At 43.0% G+C, this 26,881-nt stretch overlaps 1 long non-coding RNA gene across 3 annotated transcripts in view; it reads left to right on the forward strand.

Annotated features, from left to right (window-relative positions):
• Positions 1 to 26,881, forward strand: part of LOC142603364 (uncharacterized) — a 118,395-nt gene that overhangs the window by 88,292 nt on the left and 3,222 nt on the right. For 2 of the 3 annotated variants that reach the window (XR_012837284.1, XR_012837286.1), the window contains 2 exons: positions 17,444 to 17,550; positions 26,720 to 26,833. This is a non-coding gene — a long non-coding RNA (uncharacterized LOC142603364). Of the gene's footprint in view, positions 1 to 752; positions 841 to 17,443; positions 17,551 to 26,719; positions 26,834 to 26,881 lie in introns of all 3 variants that reach the window. The other variant, XR_012837285.1, reaches the window with a different exon arrangement.

A 26,881-nucleotide genomic window follows, 5' to 3' on the forward strand; every position in this document is an offset into this window, starting at 1 on the left:
CTGAGTTCTGATTCTGAAAAAGATTTTTGTTTGGATTTAGATTTATACCGAGCTTTGCTGCCCCAAGTTGCTGTCCTGATTTTAGTGGTTTTGGTACATCTAAATAACCTCAGGTATATGTCTTTCTGGGATAGAAGCTGTGTTTGTCTAGCTGGATATTTGTCTCCAAAGGTTTTGGATGAGAGCATAGAATACCTTGGGTAGTGTAACAAGCTCTGCAGAACATTCATACTTCATTTATATTGCATATGAAATTTAATTTTCTAGGGCTGATATTGGAGGTACTAGTGGCTGCAGGCAGAGGTAATTTTATGTCTCTTATAAGAACACTGAAGACCTAGATAGGTAAATATTGTGTTCTCAGGCAGGACAAGTTATATTCTAGAGTCAGCTGGAAAACATAGTTTCTGTTCTGTGTGAGTTGTTATGCCCCAATCATGACAATAAAGTTGGAGTTCCATCTTGAAATGCTTATCATTAATGAAATTTATCATACCTTGTTTATTCACTCTCCTTGTCATTTTGTGGAGGGGTCACAGTGATTGAGAAGCTATTAATGTATCAGCTATAATACATTCATTTTAGAGAAGGCCATGTCAATGAAATGCACATAGCAGTTCAAGCAAAAGATGGGAAGATTTGTGAGGAACTGAGTTCCAGGGAGATGCACTGCAGATTTACTTCTGCTCCCAGATGACTTTTTATGGCATGGCTGTACTTTCCTTTATGTAATGCTATGTCATTCTGCAAAGGGGGTCAGGAGTCCAGGATCTAGGAAGAAGATGGAGCCCAAAAAAGATTAAGACCAAGACCTTGAACTCAGTTGAAGATCTGTGGGAAGTAAGCATTAACACTCAGTTTCTGCCTCCTGTACTGACAGATGAGAGTGCATTCTTCATTGCCTATGGATTTGTTTCAGTTGCAGGATCTAGCCTTTTTTCTGCATTCAGCCACACATAGATTCTATTCTTGTATCAAAACTTTACTTAGCTTCCCCACCTACTTATGAAGTATGACATTGGGCAGTATTTCTGTAGAGCTAAAGCCAGGTTTGTTCCCTGATAGTTGGTATACTGCAATGGCTGGGTGAATGGAAGGTGATGCAAGATGTTCTGTATCATCTCTGTTCTTAGGTCCCAGTATTATTCTGCTTTCTTGCACTATAGATGCTCTAACTGGGAGCCTTTCCGTTAATGTTTGCACTAATGCAGCAGATAATAAAGCATTTTCTTTCCTTTGCAACAGTATTTCTTGAACTGCTGTGAACATGACCCGTCTATGGGCTCCAGTCTGTTCTCATAACTCTCCTTTCCTCCTTTCCTGCTCTGATAACTCCTGCAACACCTGCACCTTTTTTATTCCTGGCAGCAACTCTGCTCATCTTGGACAGAGGGATGAGAACTAGTTAAAATTACTGAGGCCAGTTATAGGACGACAGAGTGAGTCTAAGTTAGTGTGATTTTTGTGACTCATGAGCACTAAAGGGCTGCAGGCCACAGTTTGAGAAACATTGTCTAGGAACTTGGCTGTGAACATTTACTCCAGAAACTAAGGTAAGTTATACTTGGTTAAATCCAGTATGAATAAGCTCAAACTTGGGCCCAAGTCTGAAAAACCTTTATTCAACACATTTTTAAGCTAAAATGCTAGTAAATGTCACTAAAATGTTAGACTGAAATGTCACCTGTTCTTTCATTACCATCACCATTTTGTATCAGGTTGTGTTGACTTTCATGTCTCAGCAACAATGCAGATGCCATTCTCGTTTGTCTCTGAGGCAAGAGAAAAAAAGAGATAGAAGCAAGACAGACAAAAGCATATGCCCTACATAGAACACGGTAAGAGCCAAGCAGAAAATATGCGTTTTTAAAACAAACGTTTACATGTGATTGGAAAAGGCTGACCTTTATTGCATGGGCATGTATTTTTCCTAATCTGCAGGAAAGGAGAACGGTGACTGGTGATAGAAAGAATCATAGTATCATAGAATCTTAGAATGGTTTGGGTTGGAAGAGACCTCAAAGATCATCTAGTTCCAACCCCCCTGCTGCGGGCAGGGACACCCTCCACTAGACCACACTGCCCAAAGCCTCATCAAGCCTGGCCTTGATCACTTCCAGGGATGGGGCATCCACAACCTCTCTGGGCAACCTGTTCCAGTACCTCACCACTCGAACAGTAAAGAATTTCTTTCTAACACCTAATCTAAATCGACCCTCCTTCAGCTTAAACCCATTCCCCCTTGTCCTGTCACTACACTCCCTGATAAACAGTCCCTCACCATCTTTCCTGTCGGCCCCTTCAGGTACTGGAAGGCCGCAATTAGATCTCCCTGGAGCCGCCTTTTCTCCAGGCTGAACAATCCCAACTCTCTCAGCCTGTCCTCACAGGAGAGCTGCTCCAGCCCTCTGATCAGCTTCGTGGCCCTCCTCTGGACTCACTCCAACAGCTCAATGTCTCTCCTGTACTGGGGCCCCCAGAGCTGGACCCAGTACTCCAGGTGGGGTCTCACAAGAGCCGAGTAGAGGGGCAGGATCACCTCCCTCGACCTGCTGGTCACGCTTCTTTTGATGCAGCCCAGGACATGGTTGGCTTTCTGGGCTGCAAGCGCACACTGCCAGCTCATCAATCAATACCCCCAAGTACTTCTCCTCAGGGCTGCTTTCAATCCATTCCTTGCCCAGCCTATAGTCGGGCTTGGGATTGCTCTGACCCACATGCAGGACCTTGCACTTGGCCTTGTTGAACTTCATGCAGTTCACACGGGCCCACCTCTCCAGCCTGTCAAGTTCCCTCTGGATGGCATCCCTTCCCTCCAGTGTGTCGACCACACCACACAGCTTGGTGTCGTCGGCAAACTTGCTGAGGGTGCATTCGATCCCATTGTCCGTGTCGCTGACAAAGATGTTAAACAGTGCCAGTGCCAGTACCGATCCCTGAGGAACGCCACTCGTCACCATTCTCCACTTGGACATTGAGCTGTTGACCACAACTCTTTGAGTGCGACCATCCAGCCAATTCCTTATCCACCGAATGGTCCATCCATCGAATCCATGTCTCTCCAATTTAGAGACAAGGATGTCGTGCGGGACAGCGTCAAATGCCTTGCACAAGTCCAGGTAGATGACGTCAGTTGCCCTTCCCTTATCCACTGACGCTGTAACCCCATCACAGAAGGCCACCAAGTTTGTCAGGCACGATTTGCCCTTAGTGAAGCCGTGTTGGCTATCTATAATCACCTCCTTGTGTTCCATGTGCCTGAGCATAGTCTCCAGGAGGGTCTGCTCCATAATCTTGCCAGGCACGGAGGTGAGACTGACCAGCCTGTAGTTCCCTGGGTCTTCCTTTTTACCCTTCTTAAAAATGGGGGTTATGTTCCCCCTCTTCCAGTTGGTGGGAACTTTACCACACTTCCAGGACTTCTCAAATATGATGGTGAGTGGCCTGACCACTTCATCCGCCAGTTCCCTCAAGACCCGCGGATGCAACTCATCAGGCCCCATGGACTTGTGCACCTTCAGGTTCCTTAGATATTCTCAAACCTGATCTTCTCCTACAGTGGGCGGTTCTACATTCTCCCAGTCCCTGCCTTCTGTGACCTGGGCAGTGTGGCTCAAGGATTTGCCAGTGAAGACTGAGGCAAAGAAGTCATTGAGTACCCCCGCCTTCTCCTTATCCTGCGTAACCAGGTCACCCGCTTCATTCCGGAGGGGACCCACATTTTCCCTCATCCTCCTTTTCTCACTAACATACCTATAGAAGCTTTTCCTGTTGTCCTTGACATCCCTGGCCAGACCAACTTCTGTCAGGGCTTTGGCTTTCCTGACCTGATCCCTGGCTGCTCAAACAGTTTCTCTGTATTCCTCCCAGGCTACCTGCCCTTGCTTCCACCCTCTGAAGGGTTCCTTTTTTTGTTTGACTTTGCCCAGGAGCTCCTTGTTCATCCATGGGGGCCTCTTGGTGTTTTTGCTTGACTTCCTCTTTGTTGGGATGCCTTGCTCCTGAGCTTGGAGGAGGTGACCCTTGAATATTAGCCAGCTGTCTTGGGCCCCTCTTCCTTCCAGGGCTTTGTCCCATGGTATTCTACCAAGCAGATCCCTGAAGAGGCCAAAGTCTGCTCTCCTGAAGTCCAGGGTAGTGAGCTTGCTGAGTGCTCTCCTCGCTGCCCTGAGGATCCTGAATTCCACCATTTCGTGGTCACTGCAGCCAAGGCTGCCCTTGAGCTTGACATCCCCTACCAGGCCCTCCTTGTTGGTGAGAATAAGGTCCAGCATGGCACCTCTCCTCGTGGGCTCCTCTATTACTTGGAGGAGAAAGTTGTCAACGACACATTCCAGGAACTTCCTGGATTGCTTATGCTCAGCTGCGTTGTCCCTCCAACAGATGTTGGCGTGGTTGAAGTACCCCATAAGGACCAGGGCTTGTGAGCGTGAGGCTGCTCCTATCTGCCTATAGAGGGTTTCATCTGCTCGGTCCCCCTGATCAGGTGGCCTGTAGCAGACCCCCACTATGATGTCCCCTGCCCCAGCCCTCCCTTTAATCCTGACCCATAGGCTCTTGGTTGGCTCCTCATCCATCCCCAGGTGGAGCTCCATGCACTCCAGCTGGTCATTGATGTAGAGGGCGATGCCCCCTCCTCGCCTGCCCTGCCTGTCCTTCCTAAAGACCCTGTACCCTTCCACCCCAACACTCCAGTCACAGGAGCTATTCCACCACGTCTCCGTAATGCCAATAATGCCATAGCCTTGCAGGCACACACACGTCTCCAGCTCCTCTTGTTTATTTCCCATGCTCCGTGTGTTCATGTAGAGGCATTTCAGTTGTGCCTCCGATGAGGCTGAGTTATTGGCTGGGGTGGCTGGAGTTCTTTTGATGTATCTTCCCAGTGTTACCCCATTGGTTCCTGTTGCATCCGGAGCCCCCGGCTTGTCTCCTCTAGGCTTTGAGCATGCTGTAGTGCATCCAGCACGTCTCTGAGCAGTAGGCTGAGGGCCCTCACCAGCGCCCCGTCCCTCCAACCTGGGCACATCGTCCCACAACATGTCACTGGCAAGCCTGATGTTATCCCCCTCCCCCTTTGAGCCTAGTTTAAAGCTCTGTCGATGAGCCCCGCTAGTTCCCGGGCAAAGATCCTCTTCCCCCTTTGAGAGAGATGAATCCCATCAGGGTTCCTCAGGCCCGGTGCTGTGTAGGCCGCCCCGTTGTCAAAGAACCCAAAGTTGTGGTGTTGACATCAGCCATGGAGCCATGCATTTAAGGACTGTGTCCGTCTGTTCCACCCAACATTGCTGCCCTCAACTGGAAGGAGGGAGGAGAACATTACCTGCGCTCCCGAATCCTTCAGTGACTGCCCTAAGAGCCTGAAGTCCCTTTTGATTGCTTTTGTGGTGCATGTCTCTGCTTCATCCCCACCCACATGGAGAATCAGCAGTGGGTAATAGTCAGAGAGCTGTACCAGGCTGGGGAGTTTCCTAGCGATGTCCGTGACACAAGCCCCAGGGAGACAGCAGACTTTTCTGAGAGGAGGGTCTGCCCTGCATATTGGGCCCTCTGTACCCTTCAAATGGAAGTCCCCTATGACTATAACTCTCCTTTTCTTCTTTGTTGGGGTGGTCACGACCCGAGGCATGGGTCTTTTGGGCCTGGAGTAGCTTGACTGTTATCCGTATCCCCGCTCAAGTGGCCTTCCACAGCCAGAGCCTCATACCTATTGCACAGGGGTACGTGGGATGGCGAGGTGGTTGGTGAAGAGAAGGTTCGCTGCCTGCCACGCCGCGCATAGACTTATTTCCATTCGCTCCCCTCTTTGAGGCTGCTGCCTTCTGCCTGGCAAGGGGAGGATACAGGGTCCCCTTCACTTTGGCTTTGGTCCATTGGCTGTCCCTGTTTCTGCTTCAGGGAGGGCAGAGCTTGGCTCCACGAGTCTATCTCTCTCTCAGCCTCTCTGATGTTCCTTAACCTCTCTACTTCCTCACGGAGTTCTGCCATAAGAAGATCTTATGTGTGAGAGAATTTACATATAATTTGCATATAATGCTTTTTCTATTTATTGTTTATTTTTCTTGCTTCTGTTTTGCAACATGCAGTTCATTTTGTTTCATTTTTATCTTTCTGTATTCTGTCTGATGAGACAGAATTTGAGTGACTTAGTCATTTTCAGGTATTCTACTGCTTCAGCACATCAGAGATATTTCATGGAAGAAAGTTGGATCTAGTAAGACGTAAAACAATTGCAGAAGTTTTGGGGAGACAAATGAAAACACAAGATCTAGTTCTTACTTCTTCAGTAGTTTAACCCTATTTCTTGTAGGAACATGAATTGTTTAACATTAAACTGTATGTATTGATTTCCTCTAAGATTAAACAAGTGTTATTAGGAATTAAAATTAATGTATGAAAATACACATACTACTGTGTGTATATGCCCATTTTGTGCGCGTAGATGCACCTATGTACAAGAGTGCAAATGTGTGCTCTTTTACCAAGCAAGTTAAAGCAACATGCACCAGAAGCACTTCCTTGGGGAAACAGAAATCAGAAACTGAAAGATAAAATTTCTTTTACTAAAAAAATAATTCAAACACCCAAATCTTTCAACTCTGTGTGTCAGCACTTTGTCCAGCTTACATTTATAAGATGAAGAGCTGGACAAATTACTTCAACAGTGTCTTTGAGGTAAGAACTGCAATTCATCATCATAAGGCACAGATGACTCCTGTGTTCCCTTCAATCTATATCCATCTGTAGTTTCTTTCCTTATACTGTTACTGTACACTCTACTGGGGCATGAAGGAAGTTTTGTTCTGTGGTTGAAGTCCCCACAGTGGACTTCTAATCTGTGACTAGAACTATTGTTGTTGTGATATTACACTGCACACAGTAAAATATTTTGCTGTGATACAAGGCAAAGACATGTTATTCCTCACTTTTACCCAACACCACCCTGTCACCAGTGTTCTACTCCCCAAATCTATGGAAGCAAAGACATTTCTGGAGTAGTCTTCTCTGCTGAAGTAAAGATCAGAAGGCAGATAAAGATGGATAGACAGTAGTAATACTCCTGAGGGACAGACCAAAAGGTACACCCAGCTGAATGAATAGATCTCAAAACTTAAAGTAATGACTTAGAAGGGAAGACATCCTCCCTCAAGCTACCCATATGCAAAAGTATAAGTAAAGGAAGTTCCCAGTGGATTGTGTAAATCACAGGGTATCAGAACTCCTGCAAACCCAGGAGAAAGCAATTGAATTTCAATGATAATATTAAATATAAAGGTATTAAAATAAAGAGCAGACATGACCAGTTCATCAAAGTATTTATTCTGAAAGAAGTCTACAGGCCCATATGGGCATTAAAACTCAAGAGACTTATTAATGAATTCTTTTCGTTCAATATTTTAGTCTAATTGGTTGCATATTTTTCAGGCTGCACAGTCCACCATCATGCACCATGGGATTCATGTTCTGAGACTGTCTGCTTAAAAAAAGTAAAAGATAACATCTTCACATAATCAAACACACCACAAGCAATCACTCTAAGATAGCAGCTCAGTCGCATTTAATGTCCCCAAAATAATACAAAGATGCGGTCTAAATTTGATTGCTATTGAAATTAGAGGGAGGGAAATGTCCTTCCTCCATTATTTTTTTTACGCAGCCTTGTTCATCAGTGACCCTGAAACCAGGAAGCCTGATGTAATCAAAATTGTGCAATTGGGAATGTGTGATTAAGAAGAGGCAAAACAGTAGATGATGGCGATGAGGATAGAAAGTACCAATAGGGACAGCCTTAGTTCACCCTTGGGAATAATTGAACAATAAAAACACGATAAACATGATAGAGAAAGTGGATTGATTTTGAATTTAACAGTAGATGCCACAAAGTAGCAAAGAGCCATTAAGATGATTAAGGGTTTGAAGCATCTGTCATAGAAGAAGAGGCTGAGAGAGGCGGGATTGTTCAGCCTGGAGAAAAGGACGCTCACAGGGGTCTTCTCCATGTGTATAAATATCTGATGGAGGAAGAAAAGAAGATGAAGCCAGACTCTTTTCAGCGTTGCCCAGTGAGAGGACAAGAGGCAATGGGCACAAACTGAAATACAGGAAATTCCATTTAAACATAAGAAAACACCTTCTCACTGTGCAAGTACTCTCACACTGGAACAGGATGCCCAGAGAACCTGTGTAGTCTCCATTCTTGGAGATATTCAAAATCCAACCGGCCATGTCCTGGGGCAGCCTATTCTAGCTGCTCCTGCTCTGAGAGACCTTGGACTGGATAGTCTCCAGAAGTGCCTTCTCACATCATGCCATTCTGTGATTCTCTGAGCTGACTCATTTGCTTAAAATCAATTAGTTTTGCAGCATTATTTGGTCAATGATGTAAGTTGGTCAATTTTCCTACTGCTACAGTTGCATGAGTTGCCTCAAAAGCAGGGAAACTACTCAAAATCTTATAGCTAAGTTTTGGGTTTTGATTTTTTCTGATCCATCTTTTAGGAACATCACTGTGGCAAAGCTATCAAAAGATTGACAAAAGTAAGGTAGGGTTGGTTTACTTTCAGATGATGCTTCTAGAAGTTGTAGTTAAGCCTGCTTCTGACCCCTTTTTATTTTAGGCCAATTTCACTTGTTTTATAATGAAAATGTATTCTTCATTTAAAAAATAGGAGGTTTTTAAAACTTAATTTTCCTTTAAGAATATTTCTGGCAGATAATTTTTAGCCTGCTTTTAGTATGTTTTTCTGCTTTCTGCACTGTACTTCTATATTTTCTTTCATCTTACAGGATAAAGACTGAAACTATCTTTAGTATATGTTCATCCAATGTCTAGCATGAAGTGCCCAATACCCCTACCTGCTTTCAGAGAGTAAATTAATAGTGATAAAGTGATAAAGCTTATGTTTAAAAGGTAAATTTTCCAAAATATCAACATTTATTTGCCAGAGTTTTTGTAAATAAGTAGTTTTACTTGCCCTATCAGCTGTCTTGTTGTATATCCTTGTGTGTTTAATGCATATTCTACTGAATATAAACCTAAGTAATTATTTGCAAAGTCTTATTAAGACAAGCTATAAAATTTTATTTGTAGAGGACCTTAGAAATAGGAGCAAGTCTTCATTTTTCTAATTCATGAGAGAGAGGAAGCAGCTCCAATTGTTCCTACAGTTCCCAGCCTGGGAGGAGACACAGGCCTTGTCAGAAGCTTTCCTTTACTATTTTCTTTGCTAACCTGCCCTCCATGTATTTCCCTGTTTTTTTCTGCAACATTTCTCCTTCTCCTTGTGTATTACATGAATATAACATGCCATCAGGGCAGTGGGAGGTCACCTTACCCCTACTCTTTCAGAAAAACCCATATGAACTGGCTGAAGTGTGGTAGAGCCAACCACTTTTCACCATAGTCCTTTCAAGTGTGTCATTAGTTGTTGCTCACAGACATACAGGCACAACAGGAAAGTGGGATATTGTGACTTAGAGCCTGTGAGCTTGGATTACTGTAATATTACAGTATGATCAGCACATGTGCAGTACTTCCACATATAATCTTAAGTAAAGCTCATCTTTATTGCCACCTGAGGGGATGAGTGGGTAGGAAAAGGAAACAGAAAGGAAGGGGTAAGAAAAGTGTAGTTAAAATGTAGTTAATGCATGAAGTGGATTGTATAAAAGGGATGGAGATGTAAAAAACATATTTAACAATCACCATGCTTAAGTTTTGCTTAATAAACTGGCCTTATTTTAAAATTACTTTTTTGCTGGATCAGCATTGTCTATCTTTTCTTCCAGGGATCTGCAATAATCTATTCAGAAACACCCATAGCGCATGCTAAAATATATACTAAAAGCTAACAACTTGACATTTATATGGCTTATTTGACTTCTACAGATGTCCATGAAATCACAGCAACCTGTGGTGAAAGTCAGCCTTATTGATCAGCCCTCTTTAAGTCCTTTTTTAACTTGACTGGTGTCCTGGTTCTGGCAAGGATAGAGTTAATTTCCCAAGGAGCCAGGACAGGTGAGCCAAGCTGGCCGGGGGCTATTCCATACCATGTGACATCATGCTCACCATAAAAGAGGGCTACTCGGGCAGGGGCGGGTTCGGCGTGTCGGCGTGGCTTCTGGACGGGTCAAGCATCCGGTCGGTCGGTCCTCGGATTGGTACATCGTTCTCTGTTATCACCCATTGTTACTATCTGTTATCAGCACTGTTGTTGATTGTTTTCCTCTCCCTTGCTGTCCCAGTAAACTGCCCTTATCCCAACCCTCGAGGCTTTGCCGTAGTTTTTCCGTTCTCCTCCACATCCCGCCGGGGGAGGAGTGAGCGAGTGGCGCATGGCACTTAGCTACCGGCTGGGGCTAGACCACGTCAGTCCTTTTTGGCGCCCAACGTGGGGCACGAGGTGTTGTGATAACGACAAGTCTGACCCAAGTGTGTTAAAACAAAGTTGTTATAAGCATTTATAATGTTACTGAAACAGTCACTGGTCATAATGATGTTCTGTTTGGTCACATGGCTCTGGTTTGTAAACCCGTGTTTACTCTATGCAATCCCTGCGGTGCTGTTTATCACCTCTGGGAGAGGGGTTCCTGTTCTCATGTTGTTGTATTGTGTGATAATGACTTATGATAAGATATCATTGACAGTCATGGGTCTGAGCTGGTGTGTGTACGTAGCATTTCGGTCAGGCCCGTACCTCAGTCAATATCTTTCAGAATTGATTAATAATTGGACCCAATCTATGGGGAAGACGGGGGGGATACCTTCTTGCACTCTTTCACCTCCCCTTTTCCCTTTTGGTTGGTTACAACAATTTTTGAGTATTTTGAATACCCTTGGAATGTTCAGGCCAGTATATTCCTATTGCTAGGTCTCCTGAATGCTTTCCCACTCCTGTTCAGGGTTAGCAAAAATCTTTTCAAGAGTACCACCCAGGGATGTTCCCCAAGGCTGAATGGTCAGGGCTGGCATGGCATGTGGGAGAGTATGGGCAGGTATCTAGATCCCTTCTCACCCTCGATGGTTTGGAGCTTCACTCCTGAACAATTGCAAGACCCTGATAAAATGGTAGAATATTTGAAAGGAAAATGCTGCGGGGATTCTAAGGAGACACAACTTACTGCGCTGTGCTAGGCCCTGGTCACAATCTATCAAACACTGCTTGATAGTAGACAGCACCATCCAGGGGGAGAGAGCGGACCCACAGGCACTGCAGCTGCCCAGGCCCCCGCAACAGGCACTGTAGTCGAGCCGAAAGATCAACCCACACCAGTATCAGTTGCCCCTATACACAAAAAGAAATACACAAGGAAATCGGTTCGCTTAGTGAAAGATGATGATGAACTGGGGCCATCATGAGAACAAGAAGAAGAGCCAGAACCAGAAGTGATTACTCGATCCCTGTCCCTGAGTGAGCTGTGAGATATGCGGAAAGATTTCAGCCGCCTTCCAGGGGAGCATATTATTACCTGGCTGCTCCGCTGCTGGGATAACGGGGCCAGTAGCCTGGAACTGGAGGGCAGGGAGGCCAAGCAGCTAGGATCCTTGTCTAGGGAAGGGGGCATTGACAAAGCAATTGGGAAGAAGGCACAGGACCTTAGCCTCTGGAGGCGCCTCCTGTCAAGCGTGAGGGAAAGGTATCCTTTCAGCGAAGATGTCGTATGTCGGCCAGGCAAGTGGACCACTATGGAGAGAGGTATTCAATATCTGAGGGAATTAGCTGTGCGGGAGATGGTTTATTATGATCCAGACAATGCACAGTTGCCCACAGACCCCGATGAAGTCCACTGTACCTGACCCATGTGGCGAAAATTTGTGCGAAGTGCACCATCATTGTACGCCAACTCACTGGCAGTAATTGACTGGAAGAGTGAAGAGGCACCCATGGTGGACGAAGTGGCTGGCCGACTCCGGCAGTATGAAGAGAGCCTTTCCTCCTCCCTAGTCTCGGCTGTGGAGAAACTGTCTCAGGATGTCCAGCAACTCAAAGAGGATATATATCTTACTCCCCACCTGTACAGACCCGTATTTCAGCTGTTAGGAGTAAGCGTATTTCTGCTCCAGAGAGGGGATATAGAGCATACACACCACAAGGTATCCTGTGGTTTTTCCTGCGTGACCATGGAGAAGACATGAGGAAATGGGATGGGAAGCCCACCTCAACCCTGCGGGCACGCGTACATGAGCTACAAGGCAAGACAGCTGTAAGAAGGGACTCTTCCAGAAAGAATGCTGCTCCAGTTTCCTCCGGGCAGCCCCCCAGACCAAGTGAAAGGCCAGATCGCACTTCTGATCCTCTTGAAGGGACTTCTAAGTCCTTTTTGCAAGAGGTGAGTAGTGACTATGACGAGCAGGACTAGAGGGACCCTGCCTCCAGCCAGGTGGAGGAAAGGGACAATAGGGTTTATTGGACTGTGTGGATCCAATGGCCTGGCACATCGAACCCACAAGAGTACAAGGCCCTAGTGGACATTGGTGCAAAGTGTACCCTAATGCCATCGAACTATGAAGGGGTGGAACCAATATCTATTTCTGGTGTGACAAGGGGATCCCAACAGTTGACTCTGTTGGAGGCTGAAGTAAGTCTAACTGGGAATGAGTGGCAAAAGCACCCCATTGTGACTGGGCCAGAGGCTCCATGCATCCTAGGCATAGACTACCTCCGGAAAGGGTATTTCAAAGACCCAAAAGGTTACAGGTGGGCTTTTGGAATAGCTGCCTTAGAAGCGGAGGAAATTGAACCATTGTCTAGTTTGCCTGGTCTCTCGGAGGACCCTTCTGTTGTAGGGTTGCTGAAGGTTGAAGAGCAACAGGTGCCGATTGCTACTACAACTGTGCACTGGCAGCAATACCACACCAACAGAGACTCCCTGGTTCCCATCCACAAGCTAATTCATCAACTGGAGGGTCAGGGAGTGATCAGCAGAACCCACTCACCCTTTAACAGTCCCATATGGCCAGTGCGGAAGTCCAATGGAGAGTGGAGGCTGACGGTAGACTATCGTGGCCTGAATGAAGTCACACCGCCCATGAGTGCTGCCGTGCCGGATATGCTGGAACTTCAATATGAACTGGAGTCAAAGGCAGCCAAATGGTATGCCACAATTGATATTGCTAATGCATTTTTCTCGATCCCTTTGGCAGCAGAGTGCAGGCCACAGTTTGCCTTCACTTGGAGGGGTGTCCAGTACACCTGGAATCGACTGCCCCAGGGGTGGAAACACAGCCCCACCATCTGCCATGGACTGATCCAGGCTGCACTGGAAACGGGTGAAGCCGCAGAGCACCTGCAATACATTGATGACATCATTGTATGGGGCAACTCAGCAGAGGAAGTTTCTGAGAAAGGGAAGAAAATAATCCAAATCCTGCTGCAGGCTGGCTTTGCCATAAAACGAAGTAAGGTGAAGGGGCCTGCGCAGGAAATCCAATTTTTAGGAATAAGGTGGCATGATGGGCGGCGTCAAATCCCAATGGATATTATCAACAAAATAGCAGCCATGTCCCCACCAACCAACAAAAAGGAGACACAGGCCTTCTTAGGCATTGTGGGTTTCTGGCGAATGCACATTCCGAATTACAGTCTGATAGTAAGCCCTCTCTACCATGTAACCCGGAAGAAGAATGATTTCAAATGGGGCCCTGAGCAGCGACAAGCTTTCGAACAAATTAAACAAGAAATAGTTCATGCCGTAGCTCTTGGGCCAGTCCAGGCTGGACCAGACGTGAAAAATGTGCTGTACACCGCAGCTGGGGAGAATGGCCCTACCTGGAGTCTCTGGCAGAAAGCACCAGGGGAGACTCGAGGTCGACCCCTGGGGTTTTGGAGCCGGGGATATAGAGGATCCGAGGCCCGCTACACTCCAATGGAAAAGGAGATATTGGCAGCCTACGAAGGGGTTCGAGCTGCTTCAGAGGTGATTGGCAGTGAAGCACAGCTCCTCTTGGCACCCCGACTGCCAGTGCTGGGCTGGATGTTCAAAGAGAGGGCTCCTTCTATGCGTCATGCAACCGATGCTATGTGGAGTAAGTGGGTTGCACTGATCACATAACGGGCTCGAATAGGAAGCCCCAATTGTCCAGGAGTTCTGGAAGTGATCACAGACTGGCCAGAAGGGAAAGATTTTGGAATGTTGCCAGAGGAGGAGGTGACACGTGCTGAAGAAGCCCCACCGTATAATAAACTAACAGAAGATGAGCAACCATACGCCCTCTTCACTGATGGGTCCTGTCGCATCGTGGGAAAGCATCGAAGGTGGAAGGCCGCTGTATGGAGTCCTACACGGCGAGTTGCAGAAGCTGCTGAAGGAGAAGGTGAATCGAGCCAGTTTGCAGGGATGAAAGCCATCCAGCTGGCTTTAGATATTGCTGAAAGAGAAAAGTGGCCAACACTGTACCTCTACACTGACTCATGGATGGTGGCCAATGCCCTGTGGGGGTGGTTATAGCAGTGGAAGCGGAGCAACTAGCAGCGTAGCGGCAAACCCATCTGGGCTGCCCCACTGTGGCAAGCTATTGCTGCCCGGCTAGAGAACGTAGTTGTAAAGGTACATCATGTAGATGCCCATGTACCCAAGAGTCGGGCCACTGAGGAACGCCAGAACAACCAGCAGGTAGATCAGGCTGCCAAGATTGAAGTGGCTCAGGTGGATTTGGACTGGCAGCGTAAGGGTGAATTATTTATAGCTCGGTGGGCCCTTGACACCTCAGGTCATCAAGGAAGAGATGCGACATATAGATGGGCCCGTGATCGAGGGGTGGACTTGAGCATGGACGCCATCTCACAGGTCATCCATCAATGTGAAACGTGCGCTGCAATCAAGCAAGCCAAGCGGGTAAAACCTCTGTGGTATGGAGGCCGATGGTTGAAATATAAAAGGCAAGCGTTATGTCCTTACAATGGTGGAAGCAACCACTGGGTGGCTGGAAACATATCCTGTGCCCCATGCCACTGCCCGGAACACTATTCTGGGTCTTGAAAAGCAAGTCCTGTGGCGACATGGCACCCCAGAGAGAATTGAGTCAGACAACGGGACTCATTTTCGGAACAACCTCATAGACACCTGGGCCAAAGAGCATGGTATTGAGTGGGTGTATCACATCCCCTATCCTGCACCAGCCTCTGGGAAAGTTGAAAGGTGCAATGGGCTGCTAAAAACCACCCTGAGGGCAATGGGTGGTGGGACCCTCAAACACTGGGATATGCATTTAGCAAAGGCCACCTGGTTAGTTAACACTCGGGGATCTGCCAATCGAGCTGGCCCTGCCCAGTCAAAATTCCCACAGCCAGTAGAAGGGGATAAAGTTCCTGTAGTGCACATGAAAAATATGTTGGGTAAAACAGTTTGGGTTATCCCTGCTTCAGGCAAAGACAAGCCGATCTGCGGGATTGCTTTTGCTCAGGGACCAGGGTGCACTTGGTGGGTGATGACAAAAGATGGGGAAGTCCGGTGTGTACCCTAAGGGGATTTGATTTTGGGTGAAAATAGCCAATAAATTAGATTGCATGATATTAATAGCAATATACTGTATCAATGGTATGACCATAAGAATCACCCAAAACTAATGAAGGATGGACTTTGAAACTGAACAAAGTGCCATGATGATGGAACTAGAACTGATTTCAACTGGTGCCCAGAAACTTTATCGAAAAATCACATCTTTGGCATCCAGACTGTGAGCATGGACCATACCAAATACACCGGCTGTGAAGACTCCAGATGCAGCGTGCAACAATCCAGCAGCATGCACCATTGCTCCTGCTCTAAGAGACTGTAATGGCAGATGGAACCCTAAACCATGGACTAAATGAACTCGACAGACACTTTAGAGCGATAGCCCATAGAGTAAGGCAATGAGGTCTGTAAAATAATCTGGGCATGATGTAGATGGTATGGAATAAGGGGTGGATAATGTCCTGGTTCTGGCAAGGATAGAGTTAATTTCCCAAGGAGCCAGGATAGGTGAGCCAAGCTGGCCGGGGGGTATTCCATACCATGTGACATCATGCTCACCATATAAAGGGGGCTACTCGGGCAGGGGCGGGTTCGGGCTGTCCGGGTGGCTTCAGGATGGGTCGAGCATCCGGTCAGTTGGTCCTCGGATCGGTAAATCGTTCTGTTATCACCCATTGTTACTATCTGTTATCAGCACTGTTGTTGATTGTTTTCCTCTCCCTTGCTGTCCCAGTAAACTGCCCTTATCCCAACCCTCGAGGCTTTGCCAATAAATTTTTGTTGGGTCCCCTGAAGATGGATGAATTTTCTTCACAATGATTAAAAATCAGCAAGGCTATGAAATTTCTGTGTACAATGCAAGGCAAGCATTACTATGAAATTATCTTTGGGATTTTCAGTCCTGTTAGCAGAATGTAATAAGGATACCTGATCAATTGTACTCTACCACATATTTATAAAAGCAGCAACACTCTCATCAATTTGATAGAGTACTAAATTATACCACCTACTATCTGAGATGTCCTGGATACCACAGAAAATTAAATACTGTATTTGTATGTGAATCAATACTTAAAACATCACTGTCATTGGCGTTAAGTGTTAACTAATGTGAATTAGAAAACTGATGGCTGAAGGTAGCTGAGCACTTGAGGTTAGGACATGTGCTATCCGTTCTATCCCTGAAATGTACAGCACACTTAAATCAGACTTAAAGTTCCCTTAAGGGACAGCAGAGAAGAGCTCATTAGCATGAACTGTCCATTTCAGTAGGTTTTCCACAGCAAGAATCCATGGCTGTGAATATCAATATCATCCAAGTGTGCTTTCAGTTGTATTACCCAGTTAGGTACCAGAGTGAACTCTGCAGAGTACCATGAATCATTTCTGGTGGAATGAGCTCTAGGAACAGGAAGAGCTGTATGTTTGTGAGAAGGGGTGCAAATGAAGAAGCAGGAGCCTAGATACTTTCTATTACTTTCATAGTTGTAGCAGACTCCATGGGCACTTGTTATTTATATTTGTGTGAATGATTTTCTTTATTCTGGAAAAATATTGCACTCAGAGATTTAAAATGCCAAGAAGGAAGCAAACTGAGCAATGAGGAGAGCAGAATTAGTATCTGGGCACTACTATTTCATCCTCTAGAAGATCTACGCTTGGCTGACATCTACAGGATTTAAATAGTCCAGGTTTCAATCTTTGATAAAAAATTAAAATGGATGGATTTGTGTCCTGGCACAAGCACATATGTTCTCCCTTTGATCCATTGTCCTCCACCAAGAGTATGATGGACGTGAATCCTAACGACCCACAGGAAATAAGATCAATGCTTCTAAGTGATTATAAAGGGTTTTTTTGGGTGGAATGCAATGTTTGCACTTCTAAATAACAACAGCCTTGATACTAAGGTTAGGTTAGCAAAAACTATGAAAGGTGCTTGAATATAGTAGGTATGAGGACCTGATTTTGTTTTTATTTGCAGAATAATGACTAACTTGTGGCTCCTGGAGCACATATGGCTCACAAATAGATGAATTGTGATTCTCAAACCTTGCCTATGAATTTTCCAGAAGTTCACTCATCCTTCAGGTATGTGATATATATCCAGTGGGTTTTAGCTATATCGAGCATGCAGTCTGCTGTATCAAGATTATTGGACATCTTTGCATTAACTAAGTACTTTGGCCCTGTAATTTTTGTGATACACTCTCCCATGTAGTAGCCATGTAGCCTGAGTCCAAAGAAACTATAAAATATTTTATCCTCCCTAAGAATTATATGCAATACACAATTATTGGCTGATATAACTTTTTTTACATCTGTCTGTGATAGTTTCCAATGGACTGGAATTTGTAGGTGATAGGACCAGTTTATACATAAATTCCACTTGAATGTCCTCGAAATGGGAGAAGAGTTTTGTTCAGTCATGCAAAAGCTTTAAGACCAAAGACCTAAATTACTTGTAAGTGGTTTATCCAAAGAAAATAAAATTTAATTTTGATTGCTAAACGCTCTGTAGAAAATAAAGAGTCTAAGCTGTGGAATCAGAGCAGAAAATAGGTGAGCTGAACCTTGAATCTGATTGTTATGTTGCTTTTAATAATTTTTGTTTTCCAGTAAAACAAATCTGTTAGAAAAGGATTGGACAGGCACCCCACTGCTTACCTAGAGTGGCTTATAATAATGTAAAGGTTTGCATGAAGATGATCTTTCCTCCAAGGGCTAATCTGCCAGTGGGTCTCAGTGTAATAGATGATATGTGCACTGGCAAGAATGGCTCAGTAGCAAGCCTTTGACTGTATTACCACATTTATTTCACAGCATGAATAAATTTTTATTAGGAACAAGGGTTATAGATTGTGCTTGGTACTAATAGTTCATCATGGAGATGTGTTTTGTGCTGTGCTTCAATGTGGACATAGATATGTCCCTGATGATTTCAGAGACACTGAATATTACTCCTTATTTTTGTCAAATGTAAGATTTTTCTTTTTTTTTTTTTTTTTTTCCTGGTATTCAAAGTATGTCCATTTTACACACAGATATTTTTACCTTCCTCATGAAAAAGGTGAATTTTTAAAATGACTGATTTGGAGGTTTAGGAAAAAGGGAATTTGGTTAAAGTTTTGCTTTAATTTAGAGGTGCCTCTTCCCTGATTACCCCAAAGAATAACTTTGTGAAAGAGCATCAGTTTTATATCTAATCCAATTACTTTTATGCAACTGCCAATTTAATGATGAGAATAACATTTTACTGATTTGGGCAAGATGTTAAAACTTTTTTACAGGTGTAGTAACATTTCAGACAGAAAAAGTGGAAGGCCAGTATTTATATTTATACACTTAACCATGATCTCAGTTCCAGAAAGCACCTCTACAAGACAGAATATATGGATGTGCTCAGCATTAGCCATGTTCTTGAAATCATACTAACACCAGAGCCTTCCAACAGAAGAGGCTAATTGCTTCATTTTCAGAAGTTGCAGGGAGTGGAAGTGTCTGCGCTTTCATCGCTTTTTTTTTTGATTCAAGCTAGCATTAGCACTGTGAATTCAAATATTTGGCTTTCATGTTTTAACACCAAAGAATGTCCATTATGCCTAAAAAACCCTGAAATGACTCTTTAACATCTGTGCATCTGTATGATGGCAAGGGGTTTATTTTTGCTATTGTACCAGTACAAGTAATCATCTCATCAGTGATCTAGGACAATGATATATTGTTTACTTTTAATCCAAAAAAATGAAAAGTAAAATTATGTTTGATAATGACTATATCTGGAAGATATCATGAAAGGTGGCTTAATTCAATCTATCATTACAGCAGCTAAGCTATAATAAAATGTGTGGAAAATTTAATTTGCCAATTTTGGTTACGTGCAGTTTAATTATAATTGATTTAGTGCTAATGCTGTATATCTTATGCAGAAGACTGACTGGGTAAAGGGTATCTTAAAATTCACCGAAGCTCTTTTTCTCCTGCAGTTTTATATTGCATATAGTACACTTTAAAATGCAGATACTTTGATTATTATAGCTGTACCATGAGTAATTTCCAAGTACTACACGAAATGTTGTCTTATGTCTACAGATCTCCCTTCCTCCCTCTCTTCATCAGATGTGACTGTCAAAACTGGCCAAGTAATTGGGACAATTAAGGTGCCCCTGAGACATAATTATCCTTTATAATTTCTCTATATGTTTAAGAAAAATGATGATTGGCTCACAAAAACAGGTTCCCTATGGTACGATGAGAAAGAAGATACTGGAAATGAACAAATCAGCTTTAATCTCCTGCACTTAAATAGTCCCTAAAATAATTGAAGCCCAAACTCTTCCTTCTGTGCCAGTAACTTACACCACAAAGCAACACTTTAAGTATGTGTAGACAAATAAATGAGGTTCATCTCTGTTCAAAGTATCCTTTGGTGTATTAGGATCCTGGTAATGACTCCCAGTTGCCAGCATGAAGAAGATAAATGTGACAGCTGTTTCCCCATGCCCCACTGACTCACTATTCATCTAGCTAAGTACATAGACAGTCCTCCGAGTACCCCTCCCGCCTCACAGCTCCTCTATGGCTGAGCAGCCTTATTCCCACTTTCATAGAGGAAGAACTCATTTAGACAAACAGAATGTCTTATCTTTATTTGGGCAGTTTATGGAGGAGAGGCTGGATGCTTACCCCTACCATATAACTGCTAGACCAGTACCACTCACAAGGTCACGGGGGCAGGACTGTACTTATCGGGAAATCACCAGCATTTGCAACAATTCACAGAATTGGCCCTTGACCACAAATGTCCGGGGGTCCTCAAACATGTCATTGTCCAGGCCAGAAATTTTATTGTTCCTCTCCCTGTGTCTCCAGCTGATTATAAATTATAACATTGAAATAAATTTTTTTACTTCATTTTGGGAAGAAAATTTAGATTAATAATGTGCAGCATTATTATGGCTTTGATCAAATGAAGAGCTGATTGTAAAATGTTTTTAAACACTAGTGTACTAACACAGCAGTCTCTTCTCTCCAGACTTCAAAATACAAGTAGAATACTAAGGAGTTAATATTTCCCTCAGGAAATTGAGGTGCACCATTTACTTCAGTTTCCAAAGAATGCATACATTTAAAGGGAAAAATATGACACAATGGTACAGGATAGGTGTATTCATGAGAAAAATGTTTATACCACATCTACTCCCCTAGGCAAGAACTGACTCTTTCCCACATCCACGTGTCAACAGTATGCTTCTACAAATTCACATTTATACAATTACATTCCTGAGGAAAAAAGGAGCAGTGATTGCTTTAAATTCATCTTGTTTCAGCCCAGAAACAGTTCTTGCACTTTCCTTGCAATGGCTATCAAATCATTGAATTCCCTGACATAAAATAAATTCTTATTTAAAACACATAGCCCTACAGCAATAGTCAGTCTTTAAAGTCAAAATATGGTACTATCCTCTCATAGGGGCTATATTGGAAAGAATCAGTGAAACAGAAATCATAATTTGGGGAGACTGTTAATTGCAGTCTCTACCTAGATCTAATTTGCCTTCTATATACCCTAAATACTGTGCAGATTAACGATTTCAGGAAGAATTTACTGTTGCTTAGCGCCTTGTATATTCAAGTACATTCAGCAAAGTATATGAATATACAGTTTACACTCTCCCAGCTGAATGAGATGGCATGTTACATTTGCTTTGCATTCTCCTTGGCTGACTGACAACATGTATCAGAAGGCAGTTTAAAATCCAGCACCCCAGCACATATGTTATCATCTAATAAGCATGCAAAGCAAATAGCGGCTACTTCTTTCACCCCTTTCTCACCTGAAAATGTGCATGCCTGGGTCTGTTGGGTGAGGTTGATGACCAATCTACTGTACCAGCAGAAAATACAAAAGCAATCTCTCGACGCAAAAGAAAACAATGTGGTTTAGATACTGAAGAAGAGTTATGTCCATATTCAGACAGCCTGAATTATACCTAAGTCTTTGTTCCTCATTCCTCTTGGATACATAGGTCTAGAATAATCTGGCTGAAACCATGAGGCCTAAATTGTCTGATCCTTTGGCTGAGCCTTTCCCATCTCTACCAGCCCTTAAGCACAAGAAGGGTAAAGAATTCACCTGCATTTTTTGTGGCAGCTTTGGTCTTGAAACTCCTTATGACCACTTACACACATCTATTCACTTCCAGAAACCCTCAGGGATTTTTGAAGTTTGGTTTTAGAAGAAAGAAAAGAATATGTGTTTGTCCTTCATACTTTGCACTTTCCTGGTTGCTTCCCATCCATTTGCTTCCCCTGGATTGAACTGGCTGCAAATATAAAAGGGGAAAGAAACGCAGCTGACTATATTGGCAGGCATGGGCGACAATGTGAAAGAGGGTTGCTTGTGTAGTCAGCGAGGCTCAGATTCTTCCAGCTTTGTTTGTCATTGTCCCTACATTAAACGTGTGTCATAAAATTCATAGCTGATTTCACCATTTGCTGACCCAAATTAAACATTAAAATACTAAAGGAGGCTCTGAGATGTATTTTACCTCCTCTGGAGAAGCCATTCCCTTAGTTTCCATTTTTTCAACATATTTACCTTGCTCTGAGCCTGTCCCAGCCCTCCTGTCACTCTATCACCATCAATTCCCCTTAGGCAAATTTGACCCATTATATTGGTAAACCAATGACATTTAAATTGTAAAAAACACATTAATCTGCATCAGAGGACTGTGCTCATCTTCATAAAAGATATTTATTTTCCATTTGCCTGTGGGAAAGGAAATACCTCAGAGCAATTTCTTGGGTCTCATAGCAAAATAGCAGGAAAAAAGCTAGAATGATATTTCCCTTGAGAAATGTTCCAAATTGCTGAAAGAAGTGTCCCCCAATGGTCAACTCCACAGGATTTCTATAGCCACATGAAAAAAATTATACTGAGGTATGTGCCCTGTTCACCTGAACTCTGATTTGGTTCATTTTGCATCATCTTACTGAAGTTTTGTGAGGAATATTATTCAGAAGGGTTTCTCAAGCCTTTCCTACTAACTGGCTTTTGTCAGAGGTGATGTCACTCACTACAAGATGTGCAAATATGTTGGCAGAGCAGGGATTTTGAGATGTTTATAGTTCCATTTTTAAAACATATATATATATATAAAAAGATTAGTATGGACAGGATTTGTTCTATTCCTGTTTTCATTCCCTTGGTAGAGGCTGAAGGTGAGCTGAAATAGAAATTGCAGTCAGTTCTGCTGGTTTAAAAGAAATAAATCGTAGCTTGCCGAGTCCTCAGAGCTCATGGACATGTGGACAGAGAAAACGCAAAGGCTACACCCAGCAGCAGGACTCATGGAAACCCACAGCATCCCTTCCTCCCTTTATCATTCCTCAGTTGTTTTAATCCCTGCTTATAATTACTTTAAAAAAAAAAAAAAAAAAAAAGTAGAACCTATTATGAAAAAAAGTTATTCCCTTCTTACATTTTCATGTGAACTCCCTTTTTTAGCCTTTATATGTGGTTTGTGAAATATACAAGTCATTTTGGTGAAAAGAAAATAGAAATTCATGTTTTTCATTTATTTCCAGTTTTATCACCTTTCCCTTTGTATGTCTGGTCCTCCTCTCTTCTGATTTATATCTGGAAAAGGAAGAGGAGCAAGGCAGGGAATTACAGGCATTTTAAAGGCTTATTTTCAAACAGTTTTAATTAAAACTTCAGTTTTAGTAAGAAGTTGAGCTTTCAAGTGATCTTTCAGAATGAGAATAAAGTGTCTCAAACAACTGTTTGGACATATGTGTTAGTAACATTATTCTCATAATATATAGCATAGAGTGGTAGTACCTGGGCCTGTTGTTTTTTGCTAAATATCTAAAATTCCCATCAATTCAGTAAAACACAGTTTCAATATTACATTTTTGTTTAGATCTTGAGATATTTCAAATATTAGGATATTTTTGAAGTGGTAAGAGTGAAAAGATAAAATTACCTTATTGTTACCTATCTTGAACTGAAAGTATTTCCTTAGAACTAGCCTGGTAATTGTCTTCAGTAAGTGCAAGGCTGCTAGGTATTTGCTGTATTATTTAAAATCCTAGGTCATCTTTCTGTAATTTTGATCAGCATGACTTTCACTCTGACATGGTTTTCACATTCTAAGTATTACATGGTCAGTGCTGCAAAGCATAAAAGTTATCACATTGTCTTATCTGAGTGCTATTAAAATGTATAATGAAAAAGGCATGCATTAACAAATTGTATCTTACAAATAAATTTTTAAAGCAACACCCTGGGCTTCAGTGCCCTACAAATAATGTATTACAGATTTCCACTCTGCCTTAATTTGGTCTGCCCAGGTGAGGAGGAAATACATGAGATTAATATAAGTTTTTTTAAATATTGTGAGATGTAATCCATTTAACACATGGATTTCTGGGTGTGGGTACAATTATTTTGTTTCCTGCTTTACAGAGGGTTTAATTCTGAAACGTCAATTATCTACTGAATCAAATGTACAGTACAGGAAACTACTAAACATAAAACAGCAAATGGGGGTACCATTGGGGTACCATTGGGGGTACCATTGGGGTTTTTTCCCCCCTACAGATTTGGCCATTGTGGGAAACCTGGGCTAGTTCTCAAGATGTTTATATGAATGTTGATATTGGTTATTACTGGGAACCACAATTAATTCCACTGTTTACATTGAGTATTATATATGTAATGAATTTCTACACTGATGATTAATAAAAGCAGAGTCTCAAGTATGCATAAAAAATCTACATCAGTTGTATTATTCTACCCTAGAAAAAATCTCTGCAGTTGAAAATAGACTAGTGCCTCACCTCTGCTATTCAGGCCTGAACAGCTTGTGCAGTTAGAGGTAATATAAGCTTGTAAAACTTTTAAGTGTTTGGTTGTACATACTTTGAGTGTCCTGAACTTCAGTAACTAGCATGGTGCAAAACAAATATGAGCACATTTAAAGAGCTGAGGAACAATACAGTGTCCAACAGATGCATAAAAACAAAAGTAGTACTAGTTCAGCACAAACTGCTAGAAACCAGCTTAAATATAGGGCTATTTGCTCCTAACTTACCCTGTTTATGTTGAGGATGATTCCAAAGAGCTGGCTTAAGTCTAGACTTCTCATGCTCTTGTATTTGATAGTCGTTGTAACATGGGCTAGGACACTCCAGTCCATTTCTCTGGGATATAAAGAGGTAGCAGGCTGTATCTTTACCTGGCTGCATGAGTTGATTTGAAAACTAATAATGGAAGTGTCTGTGATGCAGAAGTATCTTTCAGGAATTTGGGAGCTCTTCAGCAGATTACTGGGAAGCATGGGATGCCATCATACTCACTGAAAAGACCTGCACAGCCTTTAAATGTCCTGTATCAATCCTGACTTTTTCGGAAGGTTACATTATATATTAACAAAGTCTGTTGTCTCTTTTTCCCCACTTGTTCAATAAGTGAATAAACTATTGAAAAGCCTGTAGGTGATAAAATTATTCCTTGAAATCATCTCAAACAGAATGTAGCCACAAGGTAAAATTCTTCCAAGAGCAAAATTTTGTCATGCATGATTACTTTCTGACACATAAAATAGCTAGCTCAGAGTTTATATAATCATTAAATAAATGGGAACTAACAAAAAGTCCTTGTTTCTTTCTCTGTCCTCATTACTGCACAATATGTTTTGACAATGTTTTCTGAGTTAATTTGGACCCAACTCAACCTTGCTCTTATTCTGTAAAATGATTTACAGTAATGCAAAGAGGCTATATAGTGCTGCATTTTTGATTTCATAGCTTTTTATTCCCACTTTGGTAGGCATGTATAGGACAAGTGAAGGGGGTGCTGGGTAAGTCTCAATGATGACCAAGATAAGCTCCTTTGCAGTAACATGGAAAGAATGCTGTATTGTAGTGTAGCTTACTCTCACTGCTAGATCTGTTATTTATGGACCAGATAAACGATACAAACTCTAGACATGTCTTTACTCCTCATTGTTAATAAGAGTAGACTGCCTTCTGATGTACAATGGACAACATTCTGCTAACATTAACCATATTGAATAAAACCTTCCTCTCACATAAAGTTAACGAAGCTCATTGCAAAGTGTTATCTGATATGACTGAGGATTTCTGAATTGTCTCCTTTTCAGGAAGCCATTTCTGAGGGCAGGCAGCTCACTCTGTTGCTTAGCAGAATATACACAAAGTCTTTGGAAACAGTGGCAGCTAATGTTAGCCTGTAGTGCTACAACTTTTCCTTTTATTCCCAGCATGGTGATCCATTATATCGTTGTGTGAATAAGAGCAAATGGGTGCATGCTAAAATAGAAAAATGTCGATAAAGGCATTGCTTTTTACTCATCTTACTCAGGCCATCAGCACAGATTTACTAAGTGCTTTAGTGAGCGTTAGTCCCTCCTTCTTCCTGTTATCAGTAGTCAGTTCAGCTTTCCTGCCTACATCACATCATAGGTCCATGGCCCTGCTCCTCTCCCTGTCTCCATACCAGCTACATCCCCCCCATCCTCAGGCAGTCAATCACTGCTCTCCATAGTCAGTCCCTTTGAAGTTAATTACCTCACTCCTGAAAGAAGACCCTCAAATGGGAGGCAGGTCAAAGAAGCAATGAGTTGGATAATTCCTTCTTTGTACCCATGACAGGGAGTAAGCTATTTAACAAGCAGGTGTGAAGTTACTTGCTCCTTATGCAAGCAAGGAGCAGGGAATAAACACTGAGTGAGTCACAATTTGTACCCTGGTCTGACTGTATTGACTATTTCACCATGCGCTCAGGATCAAAGCAGCCAGGTGTCAGCCAGCAGCTAGCTTAACTGCATAGGCAGGGGAAATGCTGAGATGCATCACATCCACTCTTCCTTCTGACTGTGAGATGAACTGTAATCTTGAGAGTAAGACTAGCTACAAGGCTCTTGTTCAAAGTCAAGTTATAAAACCCAGAAACATATTCCATTCCCAGCATGACACTAATGGAATATCACAGTGGTGAGTGGTTGTTTGAGAGCTGGTATATGAAAGAGCATAGACATAAGTGATACTTATGTGCTGCAAACTTCAAGAAAAATGACAAATGCACTGTAGTTCCCATTATGATGATTAGCTGTGAGTGGAATGCACAGGTCAGTTTGGATATTTTTTGCTTGTTGAAAATACTCATGACATTGGGGTGGGAGGGGCAGGAGGGTGTCCCATATTTCCTTCTTTGCATTTTCCTTTAAAGCTGAAAATATCACAATATGAGAAGTCATCTGAGAAAGTAATGCTGGCGCATTTGTACAGAACACGGCAGGGCTCGTGGGCCTGGGACCATGTCCTCCTGGCCACCACTGAACAAGTAAGTTCTTTCTGGGGATCTGCAGTGCCAGGCATGTGGCTGCCTTAC

This window comes from Balearica regulorum, chromosome 11 (assembly GCF_011004875.1).
Source record: "Balearica regulorum gibbericeps isolate bBalReg1 chromosome 11, bBalReg1.pri, whole genome shotgun sequence".
NCBI lineage: Eukaryota > Metazoa > Chordata > Aves > Gruiformes > Gruidae > Balearica > Balearica regulorum.